This window comes from Nomascus leucogenys, chromosome 2, assembly GCF_006542625.1.
Source record: "Nomascus leucogenys isolate Asia chromosome 2, Asia_NLE_v1, whole genome shotgun sequence".
NCBI classification, from domain to species: domain Eukaryota; kingdom Metazoa; phylum Chordata; class Mammalia; order Primates; family Hylobatidae; genus Nomascus; species Nomascus leucogenys.
Window position 1 is genome coordinate 31583421 of NC_044382.1, and position 13820 is coordinate 31597240.

A 13820-nucleotide genomic window follows, 5' to 3' on the forward strand; every position below is an offset into this window, starting at 1 on the left:
CGCCTTTTTCTTAGTATATTTATTTTTATTTTATCATATAGAGCTTTAAAAAAGAGAGTATAAATAACTTTATACCAATTTGGTTGGAGGTAAGAATATTGAATTTTAGTCATCCATTTATTCAGTAAATATATATTGGTCAGTAGGTGTTGAAAACACAGCAGCCCTCGAAATAGCCACGGTCTGTGGTATTAATGGAGCTCACCCTCCAGTGCAGAGGTGGACGATGGAAAATGCAAGCCTACAAAAACACAAGACATTTTCTGATGATGACACATGCTATGAAGAATATAAAATGGGCCTGGTGTGGTGGCTCACACCTGTAATCCCAGCACTTTGGGAGGCCGAGGCAGGCAGATCACAAGGTCAGGAGTTCGAGACCAGCCTGACCAACATGGTGAAACCCTGTCTCTACTAAAAATACAAAAATTAGCCGGGTGTGGTGTCAGGCGTCTGTAATCCCAGCTACTCAGGATGCTGAGGCAGGAGAATTGCTTGAACCTGGTAGGCGGAGGTTGCAGTGAGCCAAGATTGTGTCACTGCACTCCAGCCTGGGAGATAGAGCAAGACTCCGTCTCAAAAAAAAAAAAAGAGTATAAAATGTGTTCATGTGGGAGTGGCTAAATTAAATGAGAGATTGGGGAATGCTACATTATTAGATGGCTTTTCTGTGAAGGCTTTTCTAAAGAGGTGACATTTAAGCTAAGACCCAAATAATGAGTAGAAACCATGTTCAAAAAATCCATGGGAACAGTGTTTAGACACAGGAGACAACAAGTGTGAAGGCCCTGGACAGAAGCAATCCAGGCATGGCCAGAAGGAAGGCCAGGATGCCTGGATCAGTCAGTAGGGGAAGAGTTTATGTTGAAGTTGTGGAGGGAAGCAGAGGCAGGTTCAGGCGTGAGCTTGTAAGCCATGGTAAATAATTGTGTTTTATTCTGGGTACAATGGGAAGCTTTCAGGAGTTTAAGGATGGAAGTACTCTGATGTTTTAGGACCTAAATCCTAGGGCATTTCACCTCAATGGAGAATTTTCAGTAACATAATCTTCCTTGTACTTGTATTGTGAAAATTAAACCTCACCTCTAAACTCAACTCTTTCTGTTTGTTTTGTTTTTGCTTCTGACGTAGAGGTCTTCATACCTCACCTCTCATAGTAAAATGCTGTCTGTGGTCTGAAGCTCACTGTGCTATCTTTGCCCAGAATCGCCATTGGAATTTGTAAATGTTACAGTTTTGTTCAGTGCCCAAAAGCAATTTTCAAGGCATTGTTGAGATCAATTAAATTTGGCCGCCTTTAGACCTGACCATGTCCTTTCAGCTTATAGTTTAGGGAACATAAGATCTGTTGTTTTTTCATTTTATTTTTTACTGTGGATGATATTTCCTTAATAGTATTAGCTGTTTCTTAAGGGTCATTATCATCTATTGTTTCATGAGTGATTTTTCTGCTTACGATTTAAAGCAACCTTTCCCAAAATTATGGCACAGCCATTTGTCCATGTGTGCTTCTCACTCTACACCATTAATCAAATATACCAGGTAATTTTATGTTGGCAGGTCTATACCAATGATATTCAAGCAGTAATGATTTCCAAATATTGATATTAAGTGCCTATTTTCCAAGGAAAACTGATGGCAATTTTTTACAGCTTACCATTCACACATGGTTCAGAATGCATGTTCCTCTTCTTTCTTCAGTCAATGATTCATGTAAAGCACAGCTTCTCATCAGATGTACCTGAGAGAGAATATTTTTCTAAAAAGTATCTTACAGCATGCTGAAGATGTCTTTTAAAAATATTGCTATTTAATAGCAGTTTAATTCATGAAACTAAAACAGAAAAAAATAAATAACAAACTTTATTTTAAAAACAACTCAGATATTACTGTTTAAAAAGTTGCATTTTTTTTCACATAAAGTAATACTCTTTGTGTTTCTAACAGAAACTTGAGGGCATTAGAAAGACTTTACCATAGTTAAGAGAATGACCTATGAACAGATGGCCTGGGTTTGAATCCCAATGAAACAACTTTCTGTGTCACTTTGAATAGATTGCCTAACTTTATTTTGATTTAGCTTCACTTTACTCCTCTGTAAAATGGGAAAGTAGTAGTTTCTCCTTCATAGGCTTGTCAGGAGGATGAAATAAAATAATCTACACAAAGCACAGCACTTGACACAGAGTGAATGCTAAGTAAATGTTAGCTGTGATACTAATGAAAACAGATAACAAGAAAATAAAAATGACTCGTCATTCTACCACCCAGATCATTATTTTTTTAATGTTTAATATTTGCTAAGTTTAGTAAACTCTCTCTAAATGAGCTTAAAATGGCCATCAGATCCATGTGGTTATTAAAAAGATTATTTACACCTGGGTGCATGCAAAGATTATACTTCATCTTTGAGAAGATCAATAAACACCTCTAGAGGGTTCTAGGCTCCAGTTCTACAGACATGATGTCAGAGCAAGTGGAAGAAAATTACAGACAGCTAGTTGTCTCTACATCATCAACAAACATGAACAATTAATTAGGACTTCTTACACCTAATCCAAGTATTATTTACCCACATGACGTTAATGAGCAAATAGGTAACTGTGGGATTAAACACTTAGATTCATAGCATGTTGGAATTTGCAGGAATTTCCTTTGAAGGAAACTGGGAGTTCTTTTCTGGAAAATCTGCCCACTTAGAGAAGGTGGGGTACAGAAAGGAAAACAGACAGAATGAAGTTATGAGTTTACTCTTCCACACTACCACTTAATGTTTCCACCACTCAGGTTCCCCTGTGGCATTAATGGATGAGAGTCTCTCTGATATCCCTTCCAGTGGAAAAACAAAGGAATATTACTCAGCCTGGAAAAAGAAAGAAATCCTGTCATTTGTGACAACACAGATGACTCTAGAGGACATTATGTTAAGCGAAGGCACAGAAAAGCAAATACTAGATGATCTCACATCTATGGAATCTAAAAAAGTCACGCTCATAGAACCAGAGAGTAGAGTGATAATTACTAGGGGTTGGGGTAAGAGGAGGTTGGAGATACAAAGGTTACAAAATTTCAGATAGACAGGAGGAATAAATTCAAGAGATGTACTGTACAACATGGTAACTGTAGTAAATAACAAGGTGTTACATACTTGAAAATTGCTGAGTAGATTTTTAGTGTTCTTATAAGTAAATAGTAAGTATGTAAGATAATGCATATGTTAATTAACTTAGCCATTCTAAAATGTGTACATATTTTTAAATACCATGTTGTACACCATAAATGTAGACAACTTTTTCTCAATTAAAAATAAAAACCTCTTGACCGTCAAGCAGATGTTAGCATTTTCTACCTCTATTGTATCAACCAGCTGTTTTCTTTAACCTAGGTGGTGATTAAGTGCAAAAATATGAAAGAAGGAAAGACAGTAGCCCACCAAGGGCCTTGGTGTGGTCTTTTGGCCAACACCCAGGCTAATCACATCAGCAGAGTGGTTCAGGCTATGTATTTGGCTCTTGATGAAGCCTGGCTTCCCTGGTCTTCTCTAAAGCCTTCCTCAGAAACTGCTGACATTTCCCAACTTCTCATGGGCAAGGGAGGCTTGATGATACAAAAAAAAAAAAAAAAAATCGTGATTAGAAATGGCTTTCTAGTAGTCAAAGAAAGGCATTAAGACAGGAGCCATATCTATCTTATTTGTCTAATACGGTGCCTGGCACTTATTGAAAACTCGATAAACTTAACATTGAAGAAAAATTATGGTCAGCACTGAGCACATCCAACATTCCAGGTGCTAGGCTCTTGGTGTGTCAAGCACTTTCTAAGGTCTCACTTCTTAGCAGAGGCTGCATGACACCATTGTGAAGAGCACAGGTTCCAGAAAGTCTCACCCAGGTTTGCATTCCAGCAAATCTGCTATATGAGTGTGGCATTTAATGTATCTGTGCCTCAGTTTCTTCATCTGTAACATAGGGATAATAATTGAAGCTACATCCAGGGCTTTTGTGAGGATTAAATTAGCTAATACATGTAAAGAATTTACAATGCAGCATGGAATACAGTCAGCATTCAATAAATGCTTGCTCTGTCATTATTAGTGTTAGCACTAACTTACTCACTCCACAGGCCCTATAAAGGAGATATTCCAATACATAGATTTCGGCAGAGGAAATTGAGATTTGAAGGGCTTAAATGATTGAATGATTCCTCCAAAACTATCATTAGTCACCAGAAAACCTATGATTTAAACCTAGAAAGTAAACATTCAAGGGAATCAATAATGGTTCTATGTGGTAGTTAAGAGAGCAGACTTAACAACCTGACTAGGGAGTCAGTCTGTTGGGTTTGATTCCAGCCCAAATCAGGACCATGTTATTACCAGATGTGGGTCCTTGATCAGGTTATTCTGAGCCTGGGGGTCCTGAGAATAATACATCCTATCTCACAGGGTTGTTACAAGATTTAAAGGAGATAATGCTTGCTGGCATTTAGCTCACCGACCTGCACTCAGCAGGCGCCCCATAAACTCTTTCATTTTTGTCAATAGTAGCAATGGCTGTAGTAAACTCCAGTTGCTTCCTCCAAAAGCCCTCCCAAATACCCAAGAATCATTCTTGGCTCTGCCTTCCTAACTTTCTTCATCACCCATACTCATGCACTCCATCACTAAGTCGTATGTCATTTTCTCTCTTTTCTCTAAATAGGTCAGCATCTCCAATCCCTCAACCTCGCTCCAACCCCATTGCCACTATCTTAGTTTGGACACCATCTTCTCTTCTCTGGATATTGGAGCAGCCTCTTTGGCTTACTCCCCCTCTCCTTATTGTCTTGACCACCTCCAGTCTATTCTTCACACTGTATCCAGAGTAGTATCTCCCGTGTGTACACATGTCACTTGCCTCCCTAAAAGCTTCATTAGGTTTCATTGCTCTTAGGATACACCCAGCCTCACTCACCATTCTCCTCATGTACTCTCTGCTCCATGTGTCCTCTAATGCAATATCCCCTCACCTCCAGCACTACACACATACTGTCCCCTTTGCCAGAAATATTTTCACTCTCTCTTTTTCTGGCAACCCCCATTCATCATTCAAATCTCAGTTTTGGTTTCATTTTCCCAAGTAAGCCTTTCTTAACCCTGAACTCTGAGCTTTGTGGCCCTTGTAGAAGGTCCTGAATGTTCTCCATCATATACTTACAAAATGCATTATAATTTTCTTGCTCCTTGTATATTTTCTCTACTAGTCCATACTCTGCATGAAGACAGGATTATATCTAACACGTCTGCTACAACTACTTGCTGATATACAACTACAAGTTGTGTAAGCATTCCTAATGCCCAGCACCATGCCTGGCATACGCTAATGCTTAGCAAATACATATTGAATAAATGCATGATTAAATAAATGAAAGAATACTAGCTTTCCAATCAGCAAGAAAAACCAAGAAGACAGGAGACTCCAAGAAAATTCATTCTACTGCCCAAAGTGACATTTCTTACTGCTAAGTTCAACTCCTTATCAGTGTACTTTGTATGGAATGCCTTCTAGTTTAAAGGATTTATCCTAGAATAGAGCTGCCATTTTTCAATGTGCCTGTAACAGTGGATGCCTAAAGAGCTAGGTAAGACCAAATGGCAACAACCTTATATAGTTAAGTTTTCAAAACACATTTACAAATATTGTTTTGATTTATATACCAGACCTGTGGGAGAATTAGGTGAGGAAACTAAGGTATGAAGAATTACACACAGATCTTAGTTCTTCTTTATTCTAATCAAAATACTATTTACCCTCATGATGCTGCCTAACATGCAATTAATGTGTCCATTATCACAGTCCAGTTCTCTGAGGCTGTATTGCTGTAAAACAGTGATTCTCAATCTAGGGTGTGGGAGGGTAATTTTGCACCCCCGGGGAAATTCACTGATGTCAGGAAACATTTTGGATTGTCCTGACGGGAATGGGAGGTGTGCTACTGGCCTCTATTGGGTAGAGCACAGTGACACTGCTCAACATCCTCAAACAGCCCCATCTCCCCCACACAACCAAACAACAATTACCTTATCTAAAATATCAGTAGGGCTGAGGTTGAGAAACTCTGCCGTAAAGCAAAGCTCATAGACTGAAACAGCAAAGGGGAAGGTAATTGTGTAAATCTCTCCAGATGTAATCCAGATGTAGAGGAACTGATGAGTACATACCCTGTTTAAAGGCAGAAGTTTGAATTAGAAAATATAATACTCTGCAGGCCAAACAGAACTCTCGTGCAGGCTGCTGTGAGCAGTGTGACATGCCCAGGGGAAGGTCCTCGCTCAATGAGCAAATCTGGCCCCTTACTGTAAGAACAACAGGTGCAACATTTTCTCCTCTGCTACCTCCTAAAAGATTTACTATTATGGCCTCTCAGAATCAAGAGGAAAACTGGGTTAAAAGTGTTTTCTTGAAAAGACGTTAAACCCAATTACTCAAATGCCTATTCTGTATCTCTAAGGGTTAGCCTACGGGTCAGAAAACTAAGATCTTGCCACCTGGATTCATGTGCTGCGTTCCTTTCAAATCCTCTAACGTTCTCATCTCTCTGAAAAGAAATATGCTGCCTAATCCTGGGGAAGGCTCTAAGGCCAAAATAGATATCAGAGTCACAGCAATCCTTTTAAAATATTGTTTCATTTCAGAATACTGCTTCCTTTTCATAATATTCATGATTTAATTAAAATGCAGAGATGTCTGGGAAGGAAGCAGATAGGACAGTTTTTTTTTCTGCAGAACAGGAAGCACATTCTGGATTTACTTTGGAATGCTTTCTTTTTATGAAGGCTTTGAGGCATTATATATACTGAATAATTGGAACGTTTTTTATCCAGCTTGGACAAGAAATATTAAAGTCCACTATTTTCAAACGAGAGCTAATAAGTGCATAGCCCAAATACAGCAACTGAAATCTGCTTTATATATTTAAAATATGTTTTATAATTCCATTAATTTATAATAAATAGGAGAAAGAGTGAATTTGAGCTGTTTTAATAAAACTGTTACTGTTACCTCTTACCAGAAGGCTCTTCCCACTTATATCTTCACACGTGCAAATTCTTCTTCTCCTTCATAGCTTATCTCAGATGCCACCACCTCCAGGAAGTTTTCTTGGATTCTGTCCCAATGTGCCATTTAGGTGTGAGAGTTTTCTATTATGCATCTCTTTTGGCCCTTCTGTAATATTTATATATTTATTACTTAATTTTGTCTTTCTTTTCTATCTCCCTTCCCTTCTCTTCCCTTCTCTTCCTTCCTTTTCTCCTTCCTCTCTTCTCCCTTCCCTTCTTCCCCCCTTTCTCCCTCCCTGCTTCCCTCCCTCCCTCCCTTTTACATTCTATGCCTATACGTGCATCTAATCTCACAGTCCTTGGCACCATGTCCTAGGAATAGCAAACTTTCAACACATATCAGATCTCTGGAGGCATTGATAGGTAGGTGTGTGGATTTGGCTAGATTTCTTCTACATGATTATGGTAGTCATTGGCAAACCCTTTCTTTCAAATAGCTCAGAAGTAAATTTGCCCAGCCCTAATCAAATACCCACAAGTTCCAAATAAGTAGATACAAAATCTTAGTCTCAGTCTTGGTGCCGTGTCCTATACTAGACAGCAGGGGAGATAATGTTCAGACCAGGCAACTCAGAGAGCACGGTGGCATGCGACAGCCTGGGGGGAGGAGTGAGCCGAAAGCCTGTACTGGAATCTTACCTCCTCCACTTGCTTGCAGTTGACTTTATTTAATGTCTCTGTGTAAACGTCCTCATCTATAAACAGATAAAATAATGATATTTATTTTATTATAGGTTTTTCAGGAGGATTCAATGAGATATTCTAGGTATAGCACTTAGCAGAGTAACTGGAACCTAGTCACTCAGATGAATGAAGAACTCAGATGAATATAGATTTGGTGGTTGCTCTTATTACTACTACCGTCATGCATCACTTGATGATGGGGAAACATTCTGAGAAGAGCATTATTAGGCAATTTTGTCATTGTGCAAACATCCTAGAGTGCACTTACACAAACCTAGATGGTACAGCCTATTGCTCCTAGGCTACAAAGCTGTATAGTCCTCAGTGTCACGGTCCTGAATACTGTGGGCAGTTGTAACACAATGATAAGCATTTGTGTATCCAAACATATCTAAACATAGAAAAGGTCCAGGAAAAATACGGTATTGTAATCTTACGGGGGCACCTTCATATTTGGAGTCCACAGTTGACCGAAATGTCATTATGGTACATGACTGTATTATCATCATCTATTAAAATCAAATCATGTTTCCATGGCTCAGAACCAAAAAACAAACGAACAAAAATCATGTTGCCTACCTGCTCTGACTTCTCTTTATAAATTAGGAGATTTTATTTGTCTACTCTTTCTGGGTACTATGAGAGTTACTATATAAAATTTGGTGGAAAACATTCTTGGCTTTATTGTGCTTTTCCTTCTTTCGTTCTTTTTAATGAGAGCCAAAATCTTCTGTTGTGAGGCACTGGGCTTTGTTTCTTCCCCTGCTGCATGGTAGCAGCTGCTCTAAATGGAGCCGACCCCCATCTTCAAAGTCCTCTTCAGTCTTATCTGTAGCTGCCCACCTCTCTCTTGCTTTAGTCACATGCCAAGAGAGCTGGCTGAATCATCAGATCCAGACTGCCAGTCAGAAATATGAATCAAGTCACTCCTGACTGCTCTGCTAGGTCTAGGGGATGCAATGAGTGAGAAAGACAACATACTCTGTGTCCCTGTACAGCTTATATTAAAGCAGTGAAACAAATGTTAAATAAATTATTTTTAAAATATGTAGGTAGTTAGTTAAATTAGAAGAGGAAATCTCTGTGAGGATAAATTGCAGGCTATAGTGGGGTAAATGAGAGGGCCAAACCCATTCCTTGGCCATTAATTTGTCTTTCATTCTCAGCTCAAATGTCACCTCCTCCAAGAAGCCTTCCCTGACCATCAAGCAAAGCAGTCACTCTCTAATCCATGTCCCATTCTACTTTTCACCACCTAAAGTAACCTTGTTGATGTAATGTTTATTTATTACCTACCTCTTTCTTTGGCAATATAAACTCAAAGAGCTAAACCTCAATATATTATTTAGTGCTGTATCCTCAACACCTAGAAGAGTGCCTGGCATTTAATAGCTGCTAGAAAAGATTATATTGTATGAATGAATGGATAAATGAACTAACCACAGAGAGGATCCTCTTTCTTTCAGGTCAGAATTTAACAAGTTGTGAATTTCACACACTGGCTAGTGGGTGTAGGAAGTGTGATGGAAATTGTCAGAATTTTCTTTATTCAGTTCAACTCAATTCAGCTCAATTCAATCCAGCATGTACTTATCAAACTCCTCTTATGCTTCAGGCAGCAAACTTTGATCTCAGAATTCAGCATAAAAAAAGTCCAATTTTTACCCTCTTGCACCTTAGAGTCTGGCCAGGGTGTCAGATACTAAACAGCAATTATCAAAGAATTCTAAGCACTTTACTGGATTACCTCATTTAATCTTCACAGCAGCTCAGGAGCTGTATATGTTGGGAATGGTTATTATACCCAAAGAAGAGAGGAGTCGGTTTTCATTTTTTTTTTAAAGACAGACTCTCACTTACTTTGTCACTAAGGCTGGAGTGCTGTGGTGTGAATGTGGATCACGGCAGCCTCAACCTCCCAGGCTCAAGTGATCCTCCTGCTTCAGCCCCTCAAGTGGCAGGGACTATGGGTGGGTACCACCACACCTGGATAATTTTCTGTATATTTTTTAGAGATGGGTATTCACCCTATTGCCCAGGCTGGTCTCAAACTCCCAAGTTCAAGTGATCTGCCCACCCAGCCTTCCAGAATGCTGAGATTAGAGGGGTGAGCCACCACACCCGGCTGAGAGTAGGTATTTTATCTTTCATGTTTACTATTGATTCCTTGGCACCATGCACAGTGCCTGGCCTAAGTAGGTATTCAATAAATATGCTCAATAATGAACGAGTATTTTAAAAGAGGAACATGGTATGTGGGAGTCTGTAAGAGGGGGATTTGATCCAGTCTGAGGCATCAAGAAACCTCTCCCTGGAGATATGGCAATTCATTTAAGATTAGAAGAATAAGTAGGAATTTGCTTTGCTTTGACTTAAGAGTAAAAACCTGGGCAGGCTCATCCTGTAATATTAAATAAGCTAATTTTTTTCCTGGGATTTAGTTTCTTTCATAGCAAAATGAAAAACTGTGATGATGAACCTTCCCCCAAAGGAGGTTGTAAAAACATACAAAGAGAGAATTATCAGGGTAACTTTTCTGTAAGACGTGGGCTTCAGTGAGGTAGGCAACAGGACTGGAACCAGTGGGAACAGGCAGTTAGGAGACTCCAAGTCCATTGGCCCCAAGGCAGGGGCTCCAGCTGGACTTGGCAGGGCAGAAATGATTGTTTCTGCTCTCCCAGGAGGTCAGTCTAAAGAAAAGCTTAGAGCAGCCTAGTCCAGAGCACAGCACTCAAGAAACTCCCAATTAATTGCTTGTTTGCCACTGTCAGAACCTGACATGCGGAAATCATCTGGAGAAACATCTTGTCTCTGGACTCTGCTCTGCCACACTCAAGGGGCCTTCTCACATGGCACCTAAATGGGTCACCTTTATCTTTCCTTCCTCTGAGGCTCCTGGTTTCCCCTTCAGAGACCTCTTTCTGCTCTTGGGCTCTCCCTCCAGAAACCTCTGCCATTGCTTTAGATCCTCCCTTCTCCTTATAATGACACCATTCCTTTCCTGGTGACCCTACTCTTATCTGTGATGACATTAGGTGTATCCGAGACTAATGCCACTTACAGAGTTAATGACTGCTAACTCTTCATTTGCTATGCCTCCCAGTAAGATAATTGCCTTTTAACAGGAGGTGGTTTTTTTTTCATTTTTTATAAATAATGCCAAATGCGAAAGCATGGATCTCTAACATTGACCTTTTGGGGCCTTATAATCCCAGAGAATCTTTTCATATCCTCTTCCTGCTGTAATAGCCCATATGTGGCTGTATTAAAACAGTTCATTAGTCTCTCTTTTTTCTGGAATATGCACTTCTTTAGAGCAGGGGTGGTATCTCATATCCTATGTCCCCATCACTCAGCCTGATGTATCATCAGGGTGGCAATAAATTGTTGGATACATGATTTAGGCCAAGGGTATTTGGAAAACCTTCCGTTACCCAAACTTGTCAAGCCAGAGCATGAAATTAAACATCTCACTCTAGAGGTTCTCAAACTTCAAAGGAAGAATCACTTCTTATCCCCAGGGAATCTGGATCCATTGGCTTGAGGACTGTGAAATCTGCATTCTTCACTAGCTCATCAGGTGATTCCAGTGTGGAAATATGGGATCTCCTGTGGATAAATTATTATATCCCCTCAGCCTGTTTTCTCTTCTATAAAATGGGGTTGTCGAGAGAATCAAAGCGATAAGAAGCACACTGAAACAGTTCAAATGGTGCAGTGAAAACTACCTGCAGCAGATTCACCTGTCCAAAGAAATTTCAAATTTGTTCTTTCTGCCTCTTGCCCATTTGCATGTGAGTAGATAGGTGCCTAGGCCTTATGCTAAATCAATCATTTTATGTTTTCAATTGAGGTCAAGAGGTATTAGCTGGTTTGGAGAGGCCTGTTTGGGACTTGAGTTCTAGTCCCATTGTTTTTTTGCTTCTAATGGAGAAGACAGTATTTTGTTTGTTCTGTTTTGTTTTTATTGAGTTCTTTGAGGATAGCTATGGCCAGCATCCTCAGTGAGTATTTTTTTCACTCAGAAAGTAATTACTGAGTGCCTAATATTGACTTAGAAAGTATTTGCTAAGTGAATACCATTTATTTAAGACTGAAATAATTAAACAATTAAAGTTGAACCATGTCTATCTATAAATTCCATAATGCCTTTGTTTGAATGATCTGTTCCAGCTTTATGATAGGCTCAAATCCACTTCATTTGTGCTGTAAAGGACCTTCATGCCCATATAAAAAGTATAAAATATCTTCCAGAAGCTTTACCTGTATATATTGATTTATCAATTCATCCATTCACTTACCTAATATGTGCGGGCACTAGGTGAGGCAGTAGGGATATAAAGATGAATTAGACGTTGATCTCCCCCTCAAGAGTTTGCACTTTCATTGTTTAGATAAGATAGGTAAGTAAATAAAGTAATATGCTCTAATTAAGGGCTGATACTACTGTTATAGACAATAGTAATTAAAATTAGGAAGCACTTACAATGTGCTAGACACTGAGCTAAGCCCTTTCTATGAACTATCCTATCATGTCCTCAACAGCGTTGTTTAAGATTCTATTATTATCCTTATTAGGCCTGTAATGAGGATAAAATATGTGAAGTAAGTTGCCCCAGATCACACAGTAAGTCAATGTCAAAGGCAGGATTAAACCCTGGCTGTCTAACTGCAGCATCACTCCTCTTAAGCACATCCCCTCTTCAGCTACTCTTAGGTTGGTGTATGGCATAGAAGCTCAGAGAAGGCTAACAGCGGCAACAGTGGTAGTTTATCACATGCCTGCGATGTGCCAGATCTCTATGCTTATTGTCTCACTTCTTTCAAGAATACATGAGGAAAACCTTGTTATTGTTCTCATTTTATAGATGGAGAAACTGAGGTTTGCAGTGTTAAAGTTTGTTCATTTCTACCCGGCCATTAAGTGAATGCACTGGGATACAAACTGTCAGGGTCAGGTCGAACCCAAAGCCCACACCCCTTCCACTCTCTCACTGCTGGCCAGAGGTTAGATACGAAGTATCTCTTAGGAAGACACGCCTGCATATACTCTTCTGTCACGAGTTTGAAATTACCCACAAAAACAAACCAGACCACTGAGGCATTGTTTAAACAGCACCTTACTTAGGATGGCCCTACCTTGCCAAGTCCCTGGGTCTAAGGAGATTATATGATTATTGCAGAACTAAATGGCCTGACTCTGCCAGCAGTTTGTCACCATGTCATAATAGTCCAAGAGCCAGAGAGGTGGCGTACTGGTGGGGGAATGGATTGACATGACCATGGACTGTCCTGGCACTCTAATTACTTTCTTTGTTCCCTCCTGGGGAGACCAGCACATTTCTCCAATGCTGAGTTAAATATTTTTGTAAGGAAGAGAGCCCATAAAGGCTTAAAAATTATTCCATCAGATTTTCAAGGCACACTTTGATTTGATTTTTAAAAATCTTACTCAGGGAAATGTTGGTTTTCTTTTATGGACATTTAAATCATTTCCTTGTGCCTCTGAATGCAGCATGAAGGACATTTGTCTCTTTCTCTTCGTTATGTACAATGGTGTCTTTGACAGAACTTATAAATCCCAAACTGAAGTCCTGTGCCTTCTTGCCTTCCAGTGATAAGGTTTCCAAAGTCATTATTATTTCATGGGCCAAAACCAAACCAATTCCCCATCCCAAATTTACTTATATCTTGTGGTTGGTCATGTCCTTAAATAATATCAGTCTATTTGTCTCTGTCTCTGTCTCTCTTTCTCTCTCTCTCTCTCATTTGAAATCTCAGTGAGAGTTTTGGTAAAGTTGTGTAATCCTTGGATCAACTTAGTTTTTCCGTGTTTTTTAATGCCATCAGGGTACACAGATTGATGAAGGGTCAGTTCCTTTGGGTTTAGTCTCTATTCTTGCATTGTGGCTTTCTATTTGGAGAGTGAATAACTCAGAACTAAGTTATTGCTTCACTGTTAAGGCTGGCAGGGGAAGAAAGAGGCAGTAGTGGAGCACAGAATCTATCTGTGTTAGCCCTCTGTCACCGACTACTC

At 39.6% G+C, this 13820-nt stretch overlaps 1 protein-coding gene across 6 annotated transcripts in view; it reads left to right on the forward strand.

The window, feature by feature from the left end:
- Window positions 1-13820, forward strand: part of PPP2R2B (protein phosphatase 2 regulatory subunit Bbeta) — a 492508-nt gene that overhangs the window by 11117 nt on the left and 467571 nt on the right. The window lies entirely within an intron of this gene.